The sequence below is a fragment of the Megalops cyprinoides genome, chromosome 22 (assembly GCF_013368585.1).
Source record: "Megalops cyprinoides isolate fMegCyp1 chromosome 22, fMegCyp1.pri, whole genome shotgun sequence".
Lineage (NCBI taxonomy): Eukaryota > Metazoa > Chordata > Actinopteri > Elopiformes > Megalopidae > Megalops > Megalops cyprinoides.
Window position 1 is genome coordinate 6,314,441 of NC_050604.1, and position 21,333 is coordinate 6,335,773.

The window sequence follows — 21,333 nt, forward strand, 5'->3', positions numbered from 1 at the left end:
AACAGAAGAAAACAGGAAGTATGCATGTTGAGTAGATGTCAAGCTTTGCATTTTTGAGACATGCTAACATCCGCGAGCATGCTGATAACACATACCCAATGAAATGCTACTAAAGGGCTTTGCAAATGTATGTATTATGAGGGCACACTTTAAACTTTTACCAAAAATCCCAACTTCTTTAATTTGGGGAACTCAGCTCGCACCTCATCATAATTCCAGATGTCGATACAGTCCTCCGGTGCCGTCTCTCACCCACAGGCGGGGGTAATCATACTCACACCCGCGGCAAAAACACAGGCCAAACGCTTTCCCATCAAACCATTATGAGTCAGAGATGAGGCCAAATACATTTAATTTGGCTCTTCTATTTGCCTTTAATATGATCCTGATTAGCTTTTCGCTTTGCGGTGGAGTGTTGGGGGGGCGGGGGGTGGGGGGTTTGAAAATTACACAGGCCTGCCAGCCAGCCAGCCGGGCTTAGACGGGCGAAAGAATGAAAATTGTAATCACAACACTCTCCGTTAATGCGCCGTGTCACTGGTAATTCTCCCCTTATCAGGGGGCTCCATCGCAGCCCGCGAGCGGGAACTCGGAGACCGTGCCAGTGGAGCTGCAAGCCGAGCAGCAGCATGAGGAAGCTAAGGCCTGCGCTGAGCGCGGAGCGAGTCATCGCAGGGACCGAGCCCAGACGACAGATGCAGGAAGTTAACGGGCAAGGAATCGGGTGGGGGTTTTTTGGGGGGCTAGGGTTTCCTCCGGTCTCACGGCCGGCATCCGCTTGTCAAAGATTGTCACACCTCTGCGGCAGGCCTAACCCAATCGCAGATGTTGGGGGAGAGACAGGAGAGAGAAAGGAGGGAGAGAGAGAGAGAAAGGGGTAGAGGGAGATAGAGATGGAGAGAGAGAGACGAGATGGGGGGGAGAGAGAAAGAGAGAGAGGGAGAGGGCTCTGCGGAACGCAAATTAAAAATGGAAGGAGGGCCCTCTAACAATGCGCCAAAATCGCTGCTTGATGTGAGTGTGTGTCTTGCTTGTGGTGGGAAGTAAGGAATACAAATGAAGGCTGATGCTGAAGTGCTGCAGAGGAGTTCCCTTACCTTTCAGATCCAGAGATCTGAAGAGCATTCACCACGCTAAACTCAAATTACCAAAACCCTGTGGCAGTAAGACACAGCACAGTAAAAGTCAGTGTAAGTGTCTGTCATAGTTGATCCAAGGCTCTCAACAGCAAGAATAGACAAACCTGCAGTTGGAGAAGGAGATTCAGTAGCTAGAGCACTAGTCCACTAGACCTGAGGCCTCTGAGTTTGAATGCTCACTGCTGGTCTAACTTAGTTTGGTCTAAGCGAATGTAAAGCTTCACAGAATTACAGGTTTTTTTGAGGGCTAAAAATGGCAGACATTCCCTGTAAGAAGCCTTGGGTCTTATATGTCTGCATTCATGAAAGGCTTTGTTTTTAAATATGGGAAACACGTTGCTTTCATTTATGACAAAGAGTTATCAGTTCAGCAGTCACTAAATTGAAAGAAAGATGTGTCTGCCTCCAAAAATGAAGGCCTTCAACAATGTCATTTCAATGTCAATGTCATTTCACTGCCCTCTGACATCCATCTTCTACGCATGCTGGGATATTTCACTCTGTCCATGTAACAGAAATAGGGAAGAATGGCAGTACATTTTGGGAAAAAAAAAATTCAAGAGGAAGACATATATGTGTATGTGTGTATGTACATCCATGAGTCTGCTTGCATGTATGTGCAAATATACTTGCATGTATATGTGTGTGTGTGTGTGTGCGTACATGTGCATGCATGAGTGTGTGTATATGTTTTCATCACTGCAAGAGTTTGCAAGAGTATATCTTTGTTGAATCCACTGTACTTAGAGTACATGAGTGGGTCGGAGGTCACAGGTGTGAGGATGTGGTGCGATGGCATTGACATTCAGCTCTACACAAGCACAGCTTCACCCCATGCACAAACACGCAGCCGGAGCACCCCCTGCGGACGGCAGAAATCCACGCAAGAGCAGGGAGCAGCCAGTGTGACTCCAAAGGCTAACACGGGTATGCAACACATAAATACACAGCAAATAAGCATATGAATATTTCATGGAATATTTAAGGCATCAACGAGGCCAGTGCCACAGGAGAGAGCAGGGACAGAGATTAGGTCTCCAGGAAGTGGTGCAATGCTGCCTCCTTTGTCGGCATGGACAATGATAATAAGCCTCCGAATCCAAACATTGCGCAGTGTAAAACATAGACACCTCCCCACCCCCCCAAAAAATAATAAGCACTTAATAAATCATAAGGTCCCACAGGTCGCAGAGCACCACCTGATCTGCATGCTGAGTGGAGCCTTTGCAACCGGGAACTCTTCCTTTGCTAAAATAAGAGTCGGCACACTGCATTGTGGGAAGGAATATCAGCGGGAACGCGCAGCCTTGTAGGGTGTTAATGGGAAACCCAGGGGCTGTTTTATGAAGACTGGGATTAAAATGTGCTGTGAATGGCAGATAGATAGTGTAGAGGAAAAGGGGAAGCCGCCGGGCCAGTCGGGTTTTAAGATTTCCCCCACTCTTTTCCATGTAATTTCCACAGCTGTAATATGTAAACTACAGATGTAAGCATGTGCCCCATGCTAGCAGCAGAATACGTCTGATTTTATTCTGATACACACGTTAAATACACACATGATTTTCTTAGTGCATATGCAAAATGTGATATTCCATTACATTGTCATTTATATGCACTTCAGAGGTACTTTAATCCCCTCTTCTGCTTTACAGCATGTGCTAAAGAGCTGTAGACCTGCTACTTTTCCGTATCCCAAAAACGAATCGGGGAAATAGCAGCTCGTCTGAGGTGACAGCAGGAACCAGTTAACACAAGCAGACGCATCCTTTCTATTTGCGCTCTGTCTTTGAGAAAACAGTGCTCTACGTCAGCCCCAGGGACGCTAACGTGGCAGAAGAGCCTTTTGTGTCAATGACAGCCGCTGAAGCTGTCAATAGAGGTGTCAAGGATGGGGCTGGTCCTCTGTGAGATTAAGGATGGGAATATAATCGAGAGGAAAAATGGTGTTACATCCTGGTGGTGCAGACTTGTTTTTATATATATATATATATATATATCTTCTTTTCATATTTACAGTTACATTTTACTCTGTGTCTAACAAGGTTCCAGCTCAGTGTTGTGGTAGAATCTATTCCCATTGCCGCTGTCTGCATTTACACTGATTGAAAGACAGAAATGCTGCACAAAATGTAGTGGGGAAAAATGGCTCTTTTCAGTCCCCAACTTAGTTACGCTAAAAGTACTGCTCTAAACTCTAAACTGGGTAAAACAAACATCAATAGACAACAAAACTGATTTTGTGAGAATAAAGTAGGCACATTTCCATGATGGTTTTCGCTAACATGTGCATGATACAACACAGTCAGCTGTAGCAGAGCAATTTTTATGAATGTATTAACAGTGTAAGTGTACCAGGCTAAGTCAGATGTACAATGTACAATTTCTCAAGAATTATTACAATTACCAATACAAATGAACGTTTGACCTGCAAGGCTGCTACCTCGAGGGTAATACATAGACAGCCATAACCAGTCCTTTGCAAAGATTAAATTCACACAGAAAACTTGGAAAACAAACGACTTGATGGGAACATTGCCTCATCTCATAATGCACAATTTTCAACAATCAGATGACTGAGTTACACATATTAACTGGATAATTTATCCACTGATATTACTTGCATGAGCATATGTCCTGTTATAGAACTATGACTCCTCAGCGCAATCCATTTCCTGGTAAAGGCATTGTAGTAATATGCTCTTTCACAAATGACACATTTATTCTTTTTCAAAACCATCTGGAGTATAGACAATAAAAGCGCAGGACATCATAATTCAGGGCCATCTTCAGCATTGAGATAATGAGGAAAAGACCCCTCATTTTACATGAATAATGCTCCCCATGATATTTTAAATGTTGGTGTGTATTTCAATAATATAGGTTGTATTGCTTCTAACTTCATTTGTCCGACTTCATTTGTATATGTAACAGATACACTGTCCCCACACGAGGGGAGGGATTGGATGTCATTTTCTTCTCTGACAAAAGAGAGGGCTACCTCATACAAAAATAAATTATATTTATGCATAGTTATTATGGTTTAAACATACACATTCAATGACCTACTTAAGTCTTATAGATCCAAATAAATCTGTATTAGGCAGAATTAGGTACATTAGACATTAGACTTTGTTCATTAGGCGTTTATAATGTGTTAGGATTAGAATGTATTATGTATTGTTTACCAGCGCATGTTAGTATTACTGGGCTCAGCCAAATATGTGTATGAGAGGGAGGGGTGTGTTTTTGGAGGGCATTGGGCAGGAGGGATTTGGAGTTCCCTCCCCAGTGCCCTGTGCCATGCTGCTGCACTCCTGAGTACTGTCTGTAATAGCTCAGGCAGGAATCCAATACTCCAAGCAGGTGGAGTGTGGATGTAAACAGTGTTTTTGTCGGTAGTGAAACTGTTTTTGAAGTGATTTAGTGACCATGTGGTCTTTCCACTGGGAAGCTCTGGACAGAATACACACTAGTCGGTATCCAATGGCAACAGCCAGAGCAGGCAAAGAAGAAAAAATGAAAAAAAGAAAGAAAGAGGAAGAAAAATAAGGCCTCGGGGCCACTCTTTAGCTTCATTGTTTTCTGTTTGTTCGTTTGTTTTCCTTCATTTATCTAATTCTGTGCCCCGCGGGCTCCTCATTATCAAAAGGCAGAAAACAGCCTAGCAAAAATCTCAAATGAATGAAATGAAAAATTTCAGCCACCCAGACTCAGTGGAGATCCAGTCAGAGGAGGCCAGATTCACTGGTGGTTACGGAGGCCCGGTCAGAGTTACTCCCTTGTGATGTCCCCGCTCCGTAAACAGATAAACTGCACAAGGCAAAGCTGTGTGACGCATCACCGCCAAGTGCACCAGCAGCAGACTGAGCACGCTGTCCCAGGGAAAAGGGGACACCTGCAAAGGAACCACGGGTACAGAAGCAGAATCTTCCCCCAATAAAAGCACATCCAAGCACAGTTGCTGAAACTTTTTATCGAATAAACTCCCAAGTAGTTAATAAACAGAAACTCATTTAACGACTTAAAATGACAACCCCCCCCCGCGCGCCACCTCCCGTCCCTCACCATTTCCAATTCCAGTGCTCTACACAAAAAAATTGAAGGGGTGCCCTTAATAGAAGTGAGGGCATTGAATCAAATAAACGGCAGCGCGGGAAACATGTTTTGGGGAAATTGCACCACACCTGGGACGCCACAGGCTAGCGGCGCGACGGAAAGCCGAGTCTGTTGTTTGGCATCGGGTTGCAGTGGAAATTATTAACATGCAAATTTCATCTGAAAGAAACGGCTTGAAAAAAGAGAATTTTTTGGCTGCCGGAAGCACTGCGAGGTGTCAGATTCAGCCCCCCCCCCCCCCCCCCCCAACACTTGCTTTATTGAGGGCAGGTTGCTTATTATTAAGTCTGCTCGCATGGTTCAGAACTGTAGCACACTCAGATGAAAAGATGTGATTAATATTAAAGGGGCAATTTCACGTCATCTGATCAGAGATGCAGTCCTCTCAGGAGACTTTCAACCAGTGTAAAAACAACTGTCATTGAGAAAAGCTTTTTTCCCTGTACTTTTTGGATGCAGTTGTCAGTGGTTAATCCCTTGATAGCTGATCGCAGTTTCACCTCATCTCTTTGTTATCAGCTGGTAACGCAAGCCCTTTTTACTACGTCAGGCAGGGTGTAAATTGTGTTTCTGGTTCCTGACAATGGACCAGTTCTATGGAGGTCCAAAAATTTAAAGCAGCATTAGTCCCAGGGACAGAGTTTTGGGGATTGTCATATGAGATATATAAAATATATCTAAAAATTGTATTCATTTTATCTGACCTGATACAGTGATCAGTGTTTTTAAAAACTGGTCAGATTTTTTTTTCATCTCCAATTGTTATATTGAAATCAGTACTTTACTGTTAAATTTCAGTAGGGGAAATATTAATATCTTAGGTAGAGTCATGATTGATTAAACTCTGCCTCTGGCTTTAGACTTTTTGCTGAATAAGGTATCAGTTTTACCAGCTCTCTTCAATGTCTCCATTCTGAAAGGTGTCGACGTATTTCCTTCATTTTTGATGAATACTTAGACTCTGGGGTTGTAATGGAATTTTGCATGAGATGGAACTTTTGACAGCAGTTCAGTAGCACAGTGGTTTATGTTGTGTGCTGGTGAGGCTCATAATGGCACCCAATAAGACCATATGCATATTTCAATAGAGAGGCATAAAAATATCTCTCCTTTGATCTCAGATAAAATGCTTTCTTGTTGATGTTTTTATCATTTTTAACAAACTTTCATATCGGGGCACCATTTTACACTAGTATTACCCAGGTCCACAGAAACGGCAGTACTTATAGATGCCACTTACAGTTGTACTTAGCAAAGTGGTGAGACAGTTTGAATGAGGTGTCACCGTATTAAGTGACGAGCATGTATATCTTTCAATAACTCTCAATAAAGCACCTTAGGGTATTTATTAGCATATCATCCTTGCCTTTGACATCAGAGTGTAATGCACTCAGTGATTATCATCAGCAGCAATTTGTCTCAATCCTAACAGACAGACATGATAAATCCAGAGGATGAAGAGAAACAACACAGGAGATGAGAGCACACTCAAATTATTTCCACTCCCAGAGAAAGAGAAAAGAAAGATGCGCTCTTCATAGGTCTGCGAATTACCATAATCCATCAGGCCAAGTGTGCCGTTTCATGAATTGGAATAGGATCTGAAGTGACATTGATCAAATGGCACCGGATTAGCGGCTGGCCTGATTGAATTGAGGCTCGACTGAAATGGAACACGACTTTAACAGAATGGAAGAAAGGATTCAGGCCAATCTGTGGCCACGGCGTGACACGCGGAAGCGGCGACCGGACGATCCCGTTGTAATGATGCGCACACGCTGTGCGCGCGATAGCGGCGTTACACTCATAAGCTTGGAATGAGGTCCGGAGGTAGCAGAGATCAAAGGGCCGCCATATTAGCATGAAAATACACACCGTGCCTATTGCTTCCTCTCACGCATACCAACTAAAAAACAACATCAGGAAAGCCACATGTGCACACATCCTTTTGAGAAAAAAACACGGGATGTAGTTACAGCAAATTCTATCCCTTTGTGTGTTTGTGAAATCAGGAGTAAAATGCATAAATGATGTTTAACAGCTGAAAGACTCTTCTGAAAGGAGAGAGCCAGAGCCAGTGTGGCGTTTGGAAGGAGGCATTAAATGGGAAGCCAAGAAGGCCGTGTGCAGGCGGCTGTGAGGAGGCTGTCCATTTGTCAGTTTGGATAAGTTCAATGTGTAACTTGTGAAGTGTTGTAATTAGATGTTGGGGGGGGGGTATATACAGAAACAGCCAAGCTATACATTTGCTGCTATTGCCTCCCCCCTCACCACGGTCTCCCTCTCATAGAGCGCACACATATAAATGCATGCAGACAGTCTCTCTCTGGGGCTGTCAGAGAATGCTGATGCACAGGCATGTAGTGATGCCTAAAGAAGACCTGTTATTTTTTCATCAATCCATGTCTGATGTTAGTCTATGATTAGTGATGACATGCTGTACGTATGGAACAAATTCCTTTCAAAAAGAGACTGCAGAAAATTGACAACTAAACAGGTGAATAATAAAGACCTGAATGTCTTTACAATAATAAGTATTTGTAGGACTTGTCTCTAAGTCAACTCTCACAAGGGAAAACCGGGTATTTTGTGTTTTGCATTTGTGGTTTCAAAAGACAGACATGTCTATAAGACATGAATGTAAAGACTATGGGACTTCCCCTAAAAGACACCTTGTCAATGAAATAATTGCATCTTAATGATACGATTCCATTCCCACCTGTATGAAAATGAAATGTACTGTAGCATATTGAGAAATATGTCATTCAGCCCAAGATAATACTAAAATGCAAATAAAATATATTAATTTAAACCAGAAATATAATGCAATACACCAAAAGATCAGTAATTCACATATTCTAAATAGGCCTACATTGATTGAGCTGAAAAAAAAAAAATCTACAGTATACATTCTCTTTCTCTCTCTCTCTCTCTCTCTCTCATTTTTTCTGTATGAGCATATGGGTATTTGTGCCTGTGTTGTTGTTTGCTGTAATGTGTTGTTACCTGCCTTTCATAAGCAGCAGGCAAGGGTGGCTTTCACCTCTTCACGCTGGCACTAAGCCGTACTGTGGAGACCCATTTTAAGGGCGTTTCACGGCGCGAGGGCTTTTTTTTCCCCCCCTCAGCAATTACTCAGCTGTCTCCCGGATCCCCGCGCACAGAACACAGTCATCACGGCGCATAGTTTAAAGGTGCTTTTCTAATTAACACCTGAGAAGCAGATGTTTTCCCCCCTACCCAGAGCTGTGGAAACATAACAAGCCACGCAACGCGGGAGTGTAATTCACCGTGCGACAGAGGGCCCGGCATGAACGGGAAATGTAAACGCGCGTTAAACCGCGGTAAACACTCACGTCGGCGTGAAACGACTTGGATCGCCGCGCTGTCCAAAAAGGGTAATGAGAGGGCGATTTCGATTTTAGAGTGAAAGAAATAACGCGTGTCAACGCACATGAAAAGGGAGTCGAGCCTGTCAAGAGGAGTCGAGAGGAAACGGTTTTGCGGCAAGAGTCTCGTAGATGTGTTCCCTACGTTACTTTCCGTGGCTACCTGGAGTCCTGAGTGTGGCAGTGCCGTGTGTTTTGCATTGTTGTCATCTGTTATGACATCCTACGAACTGTAGCAGGTCGCACTGCTAAACCAACTGCTCTCTGTGTTTAGTATAAATACATAAATAAATAAATAAATAAATGGTTAGATCATTCTTACATGCTCATTACGAAGCATGCACTTTGCACTGGCAGAGGACTCTCTGCTCTGTTGACTTGGATTAGGGTAGCGCCTTGTTAGATCTTGTTTCCATAGCGCTCGTTTCCTGCCCTTGAAGACTCGCAGTGTCCATTAGCCAGGTATTAATTTAATTACATTCGAAATTAGGGTTCCATTACAGAATTAGACTCGGGAAACAAATGGCTGGTGTACGGTGTCCCTCTCAGGACGTGCGAATGTTTCAGCAGGGTGATCTCTCACAAGCTTCAGACATCAGACGTCTGCCGTTTCGCCTTCGCCTTTTCGCCCTCAGAAGGAGCATTTGCACACACCGTGCTCAATATACAGTAATAGACCCTAGTCAAAAACGTCCTCATTTATTTCTTTTATGAATTTCACTAGAGTAAGAGCTATCATCTAAATTATAGGTTGCGGCACTGATGAATTGTTACCGTTTCTGCTCTTCGCCTAACCTTTTTGCAAGTCGCTATGGATAAAAATGTCTGTTAAATGACTAAATGTAGTGCAAATGTAAACTAAATTCTTGTCAAAACGCCAGCTTTCCTTTTCCAAAGTCGCCATGCGTAAAATTCTACCAAAAATTGCGCGTATGAAGTCAATGAACTTTATGAAGCACAGCGGCGTTTACTAAGCGCTTCTTGTTAATTTACCGGATTTGAGAGGTTTACTTTATTTATTTATCCGTTTCAAATGAACACAACATGACAATCGAGGTAATCGAGGTTTGGAATTCTCAGAGGGATCTCATGGACCATCTCCTTCCAGATGGTGTAAGCCAAATGAGAAAATTAATTATCGACCTATTGTGTGTGTGTCACTGCTTGTGTACTCACATGCGTATCTGCGTAAGCTTTTCAACAGCCAGGTCTATCAGAGGAGTTGGCATGAACTCAAATGTAATTTAAATTCATTTCTTTACCGAGCGTGTTACCACATCAATGGCTTCACATATCTGTGAGATGCATCTATTTGAACTAAACGTAATTATGTAATGGAGAGATAATAATTATTCTTTTGACTTTAGTTTTAATTAAAAACACACAACACGTTAAATGAATGGTGTGAAATACCTTTTGCCATAATTTTAATTAAATTGACCAATGATTCATGGCCATGCTGTGTGACATGTGCCTGCTATATTGATTTTCCTTTGAATAGGGTTATTGGCCCATATAGTTATTCAGAAAAAAGAAAATGATTGTGGAACCTAAGGCTTCAGCACTATTCAGAAAAAAAGAATCAGGAATATTATTGGACAATATTAGTAGACTGACAAAGACACACAGTCACGTGTGTGTGCATGTGTGTGTGTGTGTGTGTGTGTGTGTGTGTTTATGGCTGTGACTTAAAACTTTGCCATTTTGATTTTTCCTCATGTACCCATTGAGATTATACAGGTACAGTATTGTAATGGCTATATGTTTGCCATAGATAGTGGAATGTGATAGTCAATGAATTTTAAGCCCGGTTAACACCTTCTTTTCTTTAAACTCAATGAACCTGTGACTATGTGATCTGTGATCTATGTACCTGTACTGTTGATATTATCCTTGTTTTCCTGCAATCTTAGCTTTTCAGTAACTATGCAAATAAATCTTGAAATATTTGAAAAATATTTCTCCTGCTATACTACAAATTTCAGACACTGTGCTCAAGAAGATATATAGTCAAGGTTCATGTGGTTCACCTCCATTTGAAAGATAAGTCAGAGATCACATGCAGAGGTCAGTGAGAAGAGGGCAGGGTCTCTCTAATGGAGCCACTCACTCAACACTGTACAACTATGAGCCTATGTAAACATTCACTCTCACCAATGTGGAAGATACAGGTGTGTCTTATTTCTACCCGGCCTCCTTCTCCATTTCTAAGGCAGAGCACAACGGAGATGTCTAGTAAAAATCCTTCCTCTCAACCATGCACCCGCCTCAGGAAGACCACGGGTAGAAGAGTATCCCCCTGAACTGCCCATGACTCCCCTTCATAAATCTCCTGCTGTCCCGACCCTCCGTGGAAAGCTGTCAGCACCCCACGCTGTGTTTACCAGGGGTGTCGGCTTCTGAAAAGAAAAAAAACTTGAATAAGACAAACACTCTTGTCGCATTAGCCAGAAGCACACATCTCACCCAAACGATTTCCTGTCACTTTTTATCGCTGATGTCCCGGGCGCCACCTCCTGCTTAAGTGAACCCTGAAAGGAGCTGTGTCTCAGCTTCCCTCCCACCAGCTGGGTGGGTACTGTCATAGATATTCCATATATTGATCAGGCTGTCAGCTATGTGTGCTTCACAGTGGAACTCCTCTCATGTTGTTGAAGTGTTGCTATTTGCTAGCTTTTTATGAGCCTTCTTCAAACAGCGTGGCCTATAACATCTTTAGAAGATGGAGGTGGTGTGTATGTATGGAGGATGGAAGAAATGCAGGAGCTGAATATCTGGTCATAATACAGAACATCTTTGGCACTGTTATTTACTACATGACCACAAAATTGCATGTGCAAATAAAACAGACATAAGCATAATTGTCATTCATTGGTCAAGGAGATTGTTCGATTGTTAGGGAGATTTTTTGATATGTATGATATCAATTCATTAATTATAACTGATGCTGAAAGGCTCTTATGATATTGAGTGGAAATACAGAAATTTTAGATATTTTATAATATATATCATATTATGAAGGCTAGTGGGTTTGTATTTCAGGCATGGTTTTGGCTAATGTTACTATAATGCTGTAACACCAGACCAAATGTGCTTCAGACAGTGTATATGAGGGCTTAGAATAAGGCATTGATTCATTTAGCCTTGAAAGTGTTGGTCACGAGAGTGAAAAGAGTGCTTCTGAATTTGATGGAAGCTGTCTTCACTGCCTATTCGCCTCAATCTTCTCTGTGACAGCTTGTATAGGTTACATAAATCAGCTTGACATATTCCAAACTGCCATCCTAAATGAGCCCCTCCCCAATTCCCTGGCATGACCATGATCAAGTCTGAGGAAAAGCAAGATAATAAACCGCACAAACAGGTTATAACGCAGTCCCAGATTTTACACTTTCCAACAAAATTCAGATTAAAAAAATAAAAATAGAGCAGCACTGATTCTGCTGGGGTGGTGCAAAGCTGTGCTGTCCAAATATTATGAGGGCTGCTCCTATGTAATGCCCGCCTGCCAGCGTGGGTGCGGAGAGAGAGTAACAGGAACCGAAAGCACCGCCCCCAAAACATAAACAATTCCACAAAGACATCCCCAGGGGAGGCTGGGCGAACGCACCCACAATCACGCTTCCCTAGAAGAGAGGCAGAGAGACGTGGAGGCCTGAGAGCTCAGGAAAGGGGAGGTGAAGCGGGAGTCCCGGGAGGTGATGTCAGCGAGCCAGGCTCTGGCTGCGCCTCTGTTAGGCCCCGTTTACCACCAAGCCCCGAGATGCACGCTGTTTCTCGCGCACCAAAGGGGCTGACATACGATGTCAAGATATGTTTCAGGACAAGTGGCTCTTCAGCCCTTAGAAACTGTCTAATAGAGCACTCTAGTCAGCAGCTACTGCAATGGGGGCAGTGAACAGCTTTAAGGGTGTCTCTCAGTTTACAGGCTCCATTTTTTTGCACTACTTTTCTACTTTTCGTTTATCGTGACAGTCAGTGACTGCGATTTATTCTGGCGGAGGACACTACATCCTCAGCTCCATGACTGATTACCTTGTCAATCTCTAGCACCCATCTCTTGGCACCCCGCCCTCCAGACTTTGTGATGTCATCTATGATGTCACAAAGGCCATCGCTCAGCAGCACCTCATTCGCAAGGACATGCATAAGGTTGAAATAAGCACTACATGGCAGCTGATATGCACTGAAATCCTTTAGCATATTATCTGCTTGACATAAGGTGTCGCAGAGGTTCAGATTGCCGCTTTCGATGTCAGAATGACATTATCATTCAATGTCAAATGGCATGCCATTTTTTCTGTCATGGTAGGCGTAACATGTGAGCGTTTTCCATGTCAGACTTGGATAACCGTTTATGCTAATTGACAGAAACTATCTTGATGTTATGGTACATTATTCACCATGCCAAACAGGCTGCCATCATTCAACCCTGAAAGATCATCTTCATTTTAGCAGTGAACTGCTCTCTACTGCTCTATGTATACGTGATATAAGAGACCATGACGTCATTCTCATTATGAAGTTAAATTTGTAACAATAATACACCGATGTCACATGAGTAATGTATGAATTCATATAGAGAGTATACATCAATATCATTCATTATAATTAGTAAAATAAAGCATTGGAGGCACAGATTAAGAACCTCTCCAAATCACTAAATACCCATAATGCATCTCAACTTCTACTATAACCTGTTATGATTGGATGATCATCTTGACCTGGGAATTATTCAGTGACTGCCTGTGCAATGTAAAATTTTGTGAGCTTTTGAAGTTCCTTAGCATGGGTCAGTGGTGGTACTGTGGTAGACTAATTGAAAACAGGCTAATTGGGCACCCCTCACTGTTTCAAGAAACGGGCCCTGCAGCAAATAACAATTAGCAGAGTGGATTACACAGAAGCATGCCTCTGGATTTATCAATTAATTAACTCACATTTGGGATGAGTGCAAATCTGTGCATGCAGGTCTTTGGGTTTCTGATTCGCTTCCTACCTTGATTCAAAGTGCCTGCAGTGTGAAGGTAATTTTTAGACATTTTTAGACGTTTTCAAAACATTTCACGTTACATGCAGGCTCTTCATAGCAAGGCCATGTTAGCTCTGTTAGCCAGACTGACTTAAGTGTGCTTGCAGCTCTCTCAGGTTTCAATATCTTTTGGCGTAAAGACATTGAAGGAGAACAAATCCATATGCTTGCAACAACAACAGCAACAGCGACAAAAGCCTGGAATAAACGTAAGATGCAGTGCAATCCCTCTAAAATGCTAAATTACCAAAATGGCCAAGTCTGATCCGTTGGAATTGGCTTTATCAGTGAACAAACCCCACTGTGTTGAAGGCTTGGCGTTATATAATCGAACCAAACAGCACATTCTTTTTCAGGCCTCCCCCCGGGCCCCTTATCTGAGCCCAGAGGTCAGGGGCCAGCCAAGGCCTGCAAGCAGAGGCAGCAAGCTCGTAAGAGGCGCAATCGCAGCATGACCGCGGGTCGCAAATCCGCCATTATCTGCACCTCGCTCAGCGCTGGGTGCTCGCGATAACACAGCCGACCTCAAGGAAGAATAAGGCCAGGCTGGGCTGGCAGGACAATGTGCGAGGGAGGGGGGGGGGGCATGGAGGGGGCTCCCTGGGCACTCAGTTTGGTTGTTTAAACCAGCAGGGGGAAAACAAGGGGGGTTGGGACCAGTGGGAAGAGTGGGAAGGGGGGGGGGGCTTTTTTTTGCAGCCAGTATGGTTATCACTGCCTCTCCCCAGCACAGCAAATTGAACGGTTTGCAAAATAATGATGAAAATGCGGGTGTTGCCGTCTGCTTGCGCTTCACCGTGAGAGATGAAAGGGGTGCAGACAGTATGGCGCAATTATATGCTCCGGGGAAAGTATAGAAATTGATTTTCTCATCATGTCAGAGATATGAGAGGGCCAGACTGGGCACTTGCTGGCCATTTATTATCCATTGAGAGAGCAAAAGAAGGAGAGGAGAGAGAGAGCGAGTTTATTTTAGTGCCCTGACGTTATGGACACAGAATGCTGGCTCTGCCCCTTAATGAGTTTTGAAAGCCACATTCTGATTGGTATTATCCATTATTTCATATTTAGATGAGAAACCACCATCAATTATGATATCTGTATGCACCGAATAGATTGTCTCTCAGCAGTGGTACAGTGCTGTCAAAGAAGAGAATTGCATATAGGCTCAGAAAATTACAGTAGGCGTACGGTCTTCAGTATGGCCAATATTTCTTTCTTCTGAATGTATATTTAATTAATTAACCCCACGTTAATTATTTTGCTTGAGTGCACAATCTAATGCTCCACACATTAAGATTGAGCTGATTGAAGAATAATTTAATTCCAAAGCTTCTTTGCTCAGTAATTTTCTTAATATATTCCAGTATGTCAACTGACTAAAACCACTTTGAACTAACAGAGACAATCATGCACTAATTGCATTTAGAAATAACTTTAATAAGCGGCAAGCATCCTTTATAAGCGAACTGCTCGTACGGCATGCATGGTTGTAAAAATATAGGTGGTGCAGATGGAGGGGAAACCATTTACTGATAGCATAAAAATGTCATTAAATTAATAACCAAGAGCCCTTTCTTCCTAGCTGCCATTGTGTCACCTAAAGATACTGTTAAATAAGGGAGGAGAATGCTTTGGGAATTTCAATGTGATTAGACTATGAATGACTATAAGGGCACACTGATGCTTGCTGGTTACAATCCTGTGAAACACACACTAAGATAAAAAATATTAATAAAAATACATATTCTTCCATGTTCGGTGATGGATCCTATAAAGTTCAGTTAAGGCACTTAACATCAAAGTAAACAATCTCAAAGCTTTCGTTCCTTTCATACTGTCATTTTTGCTTCCCTGCCTGCACATTATAATGGCATGAAAAAAGGCTGAAACTGAAGGTAGATATGAAAATGATAAATATTTAGAAGAAAAATATTGAAGAGCATTTGTAAGATGATATATATATATATGTAGTATATGGACAAAAGTATTTGGCCACACCTGTTTTTCAGGCTTTGGGCTAGGCCTCTTATCTCCAGTGAAGGGCAATCTTAATGCTTCAGCATACCAAGACATTTTGGACAATGCTACGCTTCCAACTTTGTGGCAACAGTTTGGGGAAGGCCCTTTTCTATTCCAATATGACTGTGCCCCAGTGCACAAAGCAAGGACTATAAAGACATGGTTTGATGAGCTCGGTGTGGAAGAACTTGACTGGCCCGCAGAGAGCCCTGACCTCAACCCCATCGAGCACCTTTGGGATGAACTGGAACGGAGATTGCGAGCCAGGCTTTCTCATCCAACATCAGTGCCTGACCTCATAAATGCTCTACAGAATGAATGGGCACAAATTCCCACAAAAACACTCAAAATCTTGTGGAAAGCCTTCCAAGAAGAGTGCAAGCTGTTATAGCTGCAAAAGGGGGACCAACTCCATATTAAAGTATATGTATTTGAATACAATGTCATTACAATGTAATGGTCAGGTGGCGTCCGGCATCCAAATACTTTTGTCCATATATATAAATACTGTATATACTGTGTATGTATATATAAATATATATATATATATATATATATATATACATATATATATAGACCACTCCAACTTGTACGTAAACAGATGGTAGTGAATGTATTGTAGCTTGTCAAAGACTCGGGCCACATGTGTGTTAGCAAACCCAGCCTGTAGACCTACATATTGCTGTACAGCCCACTACATTGTCAGTTGTTGTGCTCCAGAAAAAAACAAAACTGAAATGTCCATTTCTTGATGAGCAAAGGAATTAGCCTGTTATCTGCAACCTCATGGGTAAGGCCTGAGTCGCCAGCCAATGGGCTCGTGCCATCCAGGATGGTAGCTTGGGCCTCCATGACAACGTGGACAAGATAATTAGGTCTAGGGAGAGGGCTCTGCACATGCCCAGAACGGCAGATCTGGTGCCACCGAGGCCCCCTCTCTGTAACAGAGGAGCCGCATTGTGCTAATCCGCCTCCTTGCCAAATTGGCAGACTCCTGGAGTGGGGGACCTCTCGCCCCTACCATCGGCTATTTCTGTCGGCATTGTGTGAAGACGGCTCCATAGCTCACAGCCCTCTTTGTTCGTGGGGAAAATCTCCGCAGCCGCATGGCTAGCTCTGTCAACACAACTATTCAGCGATGCCGCTGTAGCGGCGCCTTTCCAAGTAGGCAGCTGCTCTCAGATCAGTATGCAGCCAGGACAGTACCACAGCTCAAACAGTGTGTTTGAAGTGAAGCGCTGTATCTTGGCTGTCCGCTCACAGTGCATGTCCATTCAATGTACAGCCTGCCTAACAGCCACACATGATGGACTTGAGCTGAGAATGGGTGGAAGAAATGCAGTCAGTAAGCATTTGTGTGAATTTTCCAATGTTATGCCTGTGAGCCTTCCACTTTCATTATTGCTGGTCAGAAATCATAGCCTTCAGTAGCACTGTACCAAGATTAGAGATGTGTAACTCTCGGCCTCTTTCGATCGAAAACATTTTTTAGACAGTGAATTAGTATTATTAGGCTTGGACATGAGATATAGCAATACACAAGTTCTGAGCTTTTAGCCTATTAAATTGAAAAACTTTAAAGAGGTACATGTTTTTGTTTTGTTTTGTTTTGTTTTTTGGGCAGTCACTTCCTACTATTTTTGGACTCCAGCAGAGGGTCTCTGCTTATTTGCAGAACACTGCCCAGCTGTCTGAGGCTGCTGGTCAGGAAGGACAGAAACCCAGCAAACTGGTTCAGCGTTAACTTGTTTTCAAGTTGCCCCAGAAGGGACTGAGAAGGGGACACAGTGTGACTCAGACTGGAGCTGGACTACGCTGCCAGCAAAGTATCATCCAATCCTGTCGACTCAGCTGTTTTGAAAGGCGCCACTGCCCTGGTGTCCTTGGGATGGCAGGAAGAAAGTCACACCCACCTCACTGTGACACAGGCTCCACACCTGCTCTCAGAGTGACTGCTCTAACCGCGAAACTGACACACCCCCACGCCCCTATCACAGTCAGACACACCCACACCCACACCCACATGCCAACACCCATTCGTTAGACACACCACACCAGTGATTTAGACACGCCCACACACACCAGTCAGACATGCTCACACACCGCAAACCAGAGAGGCTTTGAAACGTGACGTCAGAGTGCAACCACTGCTGCACTGTTCATTGCTGCACAATGCTTGACCCCACAGCGCAAACACAGACAGGTCGCTGTTCATTCGAAAGTTTCAAAAAAATTAATGAAAAGAGTGAGCGAAACACTGTTTATACTACCAGCTCAAAAAGTGAGTATTTATATAACAGTATAATCACATATACCAGTATAATATGCTGCGGTCAATCTCCATTGCTAACAAATTACTGTAGTTGAAAGTGAGGGGCTATCAATGAGATATCTGACTGCATTGCTTATTTCATTTCAATCGACCTTGACTCCAGGAAAACAGAGCATACATTTATCTCTGGACTGAAAGATCAAGATTTCCAGTGATTCAGAAAAGAGATTGCACCTGCAGCGAACATTTCACAAAGCGATTCAGCACCAATATTTGCTGTTAATTACAAATTGGATTATGCATCCAATCTGTGCTCCCGTGCGCGGTGGGGCATCAGTCTTTATGTAAACTGCTGTTACATTGACGGCAGATCAATTTCTTTGAAATGTGTAAAGTGTATTATTAAAGTGTGTCTCCTTTCATCACGTTAATAAATGACGCTCAGGGACAAACAGGAGGAGCAGACAGATCGCTCGCTCAGGGCTGGAGAGTAATGGAATGCGGGTGGCGGCGTTCTACACTCCGAACTCTGGACCACCGCCTGCTGAATGCATTATTCTGCAGCTAAAGTAGCATCCAGATCATTTATACGTTCACAAAGTTCAGCAGTATACTTTTAGGATTAGTTTTAAATTATGACAAGAAAACACCCCAAAGGGTTGGATTGAAGCCGTGAGAAGCACGTTTGTGTTCTGTCCTCATACCAAATGAGCAGCCTTGCGGTTCCAAGCACCGTTTCTTTATTTGGCACCCTCCGCAGTTGGTTTACTCCCTTTAATGAGTGGTCATCATGACTGTGGCACGATCAGCTTTGAACCTGTAGACATTTCAGGCACTTTGCAGTATTGGCGAAGGACAAATGTGCAGTCAGTTTGATCATCGATGAAAATATCATCATGTTGAGTATATCTAAACATAAAAGCATGTAAAATAGATGTAACACAATGTTACAACTGAAGAGGTACATTTACTTCACATGGCTGGATGTTTCCTAAAGCAGATTAGGTTTAATCAGGCCAATAGTGTTAGGACTGTAACCTGGACTCACTATAGTGCCATTCCCTACAGAGCTGACCCAATCTGTAACACTGCTGATGACATGAAGCATATTACAGGTATTCTGTATTACTCTAAACCCTGCCATTGTTTGGAGAAACAGAAAAAAGACCATCTGCCTCATTCGTAATATGAACTGATGTTAATATGAATAACAAACCCGATGAAATATAAATAATAATATATCAGTGTAATCTGTCCTCAATGAAATGCTGCTTTTGCTATTTTCCAGGAGGAAATGCAGGTAGTATTTTTCTAGACATGAAAGGGGAAAATCACAGGGAAATGGGAAGTCAGAGAGCCAAGCTTGTTCAGTGTCTGGAGAGAGGGTGTCATCCTTCCCTTTCAGAACAGTGTCTTTCATTTGCATTGCTTTTTGTTTCATCCTGGGCAATATGAATGCTTCTGAAAACCAACTGCCAAATCATTGCATATTCTGGGCGTCAGAGATCCAGCAGCTGAGCTCAGATCAGTTTCCCCCAGATGTTTAAGAAAAATGCAATGTGTGGTGCATGGATCATATTCAAACGTGGGGGTTAAGCAGCCCAAATACCTTTGTGTTGATGCCATACCTGTATGTAAGCCACTGTCACACATAATTACTGTATGTTGAATACTGACAATTATTAAGCCTGTTTTAGGCTTGCGTAATTGCTGTTATGTAATGAATGCAGAATGCAGGTACATAGTCTGAGGGGTCAGGGAAAGACTTTGTGAGACAATTTCTGTTACAAAGACAACTTGCATGATGTTTTCTTTTCGGTGTAACTGCTTTTGTTCATCATACGCAAATGATACCAGATATTTGCACACACTTCAGGTTGGTGAGTGCTGAGATAGAATGTTGTCATAGCAGCCACAGATTGGCTTTGCACACTGCTCACGGTGAGCCATGATTGAGCTTCAACTGAATCTCAATTATATGCGGCGAGTCCTTTCCTGAGCTCTATCCACAATTTTATTGAAATGGAAAAAAAAAACTTTCAGCGTAAAAGGGCAGATTTTTGTCATCCCCATTTTTTATTGAAGACCAATCTCAAAGGTCGGTGGTCATGTTTTACACTGTGTAAGAACATTATTCCCGAGGGACACGGTCATCTATGGACATACAGACGGATGTAGAAGCTGAATACTGAATTTCCTTTGCTGTAGCTGTAGCATCACCCGTGTTTTACTTTAAAATGATCACATAACACGTACAGAATAACATCTACTGGGTGCTTCAAATGAATGAAACTTAAGCAGGTTTACTGGGGAAGGTTCTCCTTTTTTCTACAAATCCCAGGTGAAGCATTCAGTTATATATGCCAAGCACAAGTCAGGCAAGCAGCCCTTAAGCCCTTAACCAAAGTGGGTTCATAAACGCTTGCCATGTCCAACTAAATGCCTTTGCACAGATTTTATTTGCTCAGATATTGACCCTGTTGCCTTTTTTTAAATGACATCCTGCAGTCAGCCCCTCTGATCCACTGCCTCTCCTCCGCACTGCCTCATCCTCTCCTCTTCACTACAGCCGGAGTGATTCTCTGCTCACACCAAAGGTTGCATGTACCGACAGCTTTGCCATGAGGGACCTCCCTCGCAGTTCTGAAATGTAATTTCGGTCTGCACTCTCAGAACAAATACCTCAGCAGTTTGTAGCATCTGAAGCATAAAAGTGCCTTTAATGGTAGCCCGCTCAGTGATATCTCCAACGCAGCCCCTTTACCCCAGTGCACCGCTAACGCTCAAGGTCTCGTATGCTTATTCCTTTAGAGGCTGCTCAGACACCATCCAGAGTGCTTCAACAGATGGCTTCCCCCAGTGTGCAAAATACCCAGTGGCAATCAGGGGGGTCCCCCCTACCCATACCTGCCAACATTTAGGTTTCAAAATACGGGAGGTTTGTTCGGCCGGGGGGGGTTGGGTGTGTGGATAGTAAATAAATAAGTAAATAAATAATTGTATGTAGTGTGTGGATTGTGTGTGTAGATTGTGTTTCATAGATGATCTGGCAACTTGATCTGGCAGATGTTTGATCTGTCTTCATAATGTGATTACTTCAGTATGTGCAAATATGTGACTAGCATCATTACAAAGCTCTGGTTCCGCTCTTTCTTGTGATATGTGTTCCATATCTATGCAATGACGAGTTCATGAGTAATTCAAACAAGAGTAAAGGGTGTGGAGATGGACGCAGAGCTGTATGCAGATTGTAACTATGATTAAATTTGATATGAATTCATAGTCTGTCCTGCTTTAAGGGTTAAAAGACATTTTTAGTGACAATTGCAAGTGACAAATAATTTTGCTGTTGAGGTATTTTGC

General features: G+C 42.9%; 1 protein-coding gene across 1 annotated transcript in view; it reads left to right on the forward strand.

Moving 5' to 3' along the window:
• Nucleotides 1-21,333, forward strand: part of lingo2b (leucine rich repeat and Ig domain containing 2b) — a 254,816-nt gene that overhangs the window by 162,064 nt on the left and 71,419 nt on the right. The gene's annotated exons all lie outside the window — the stretch shown is intronic.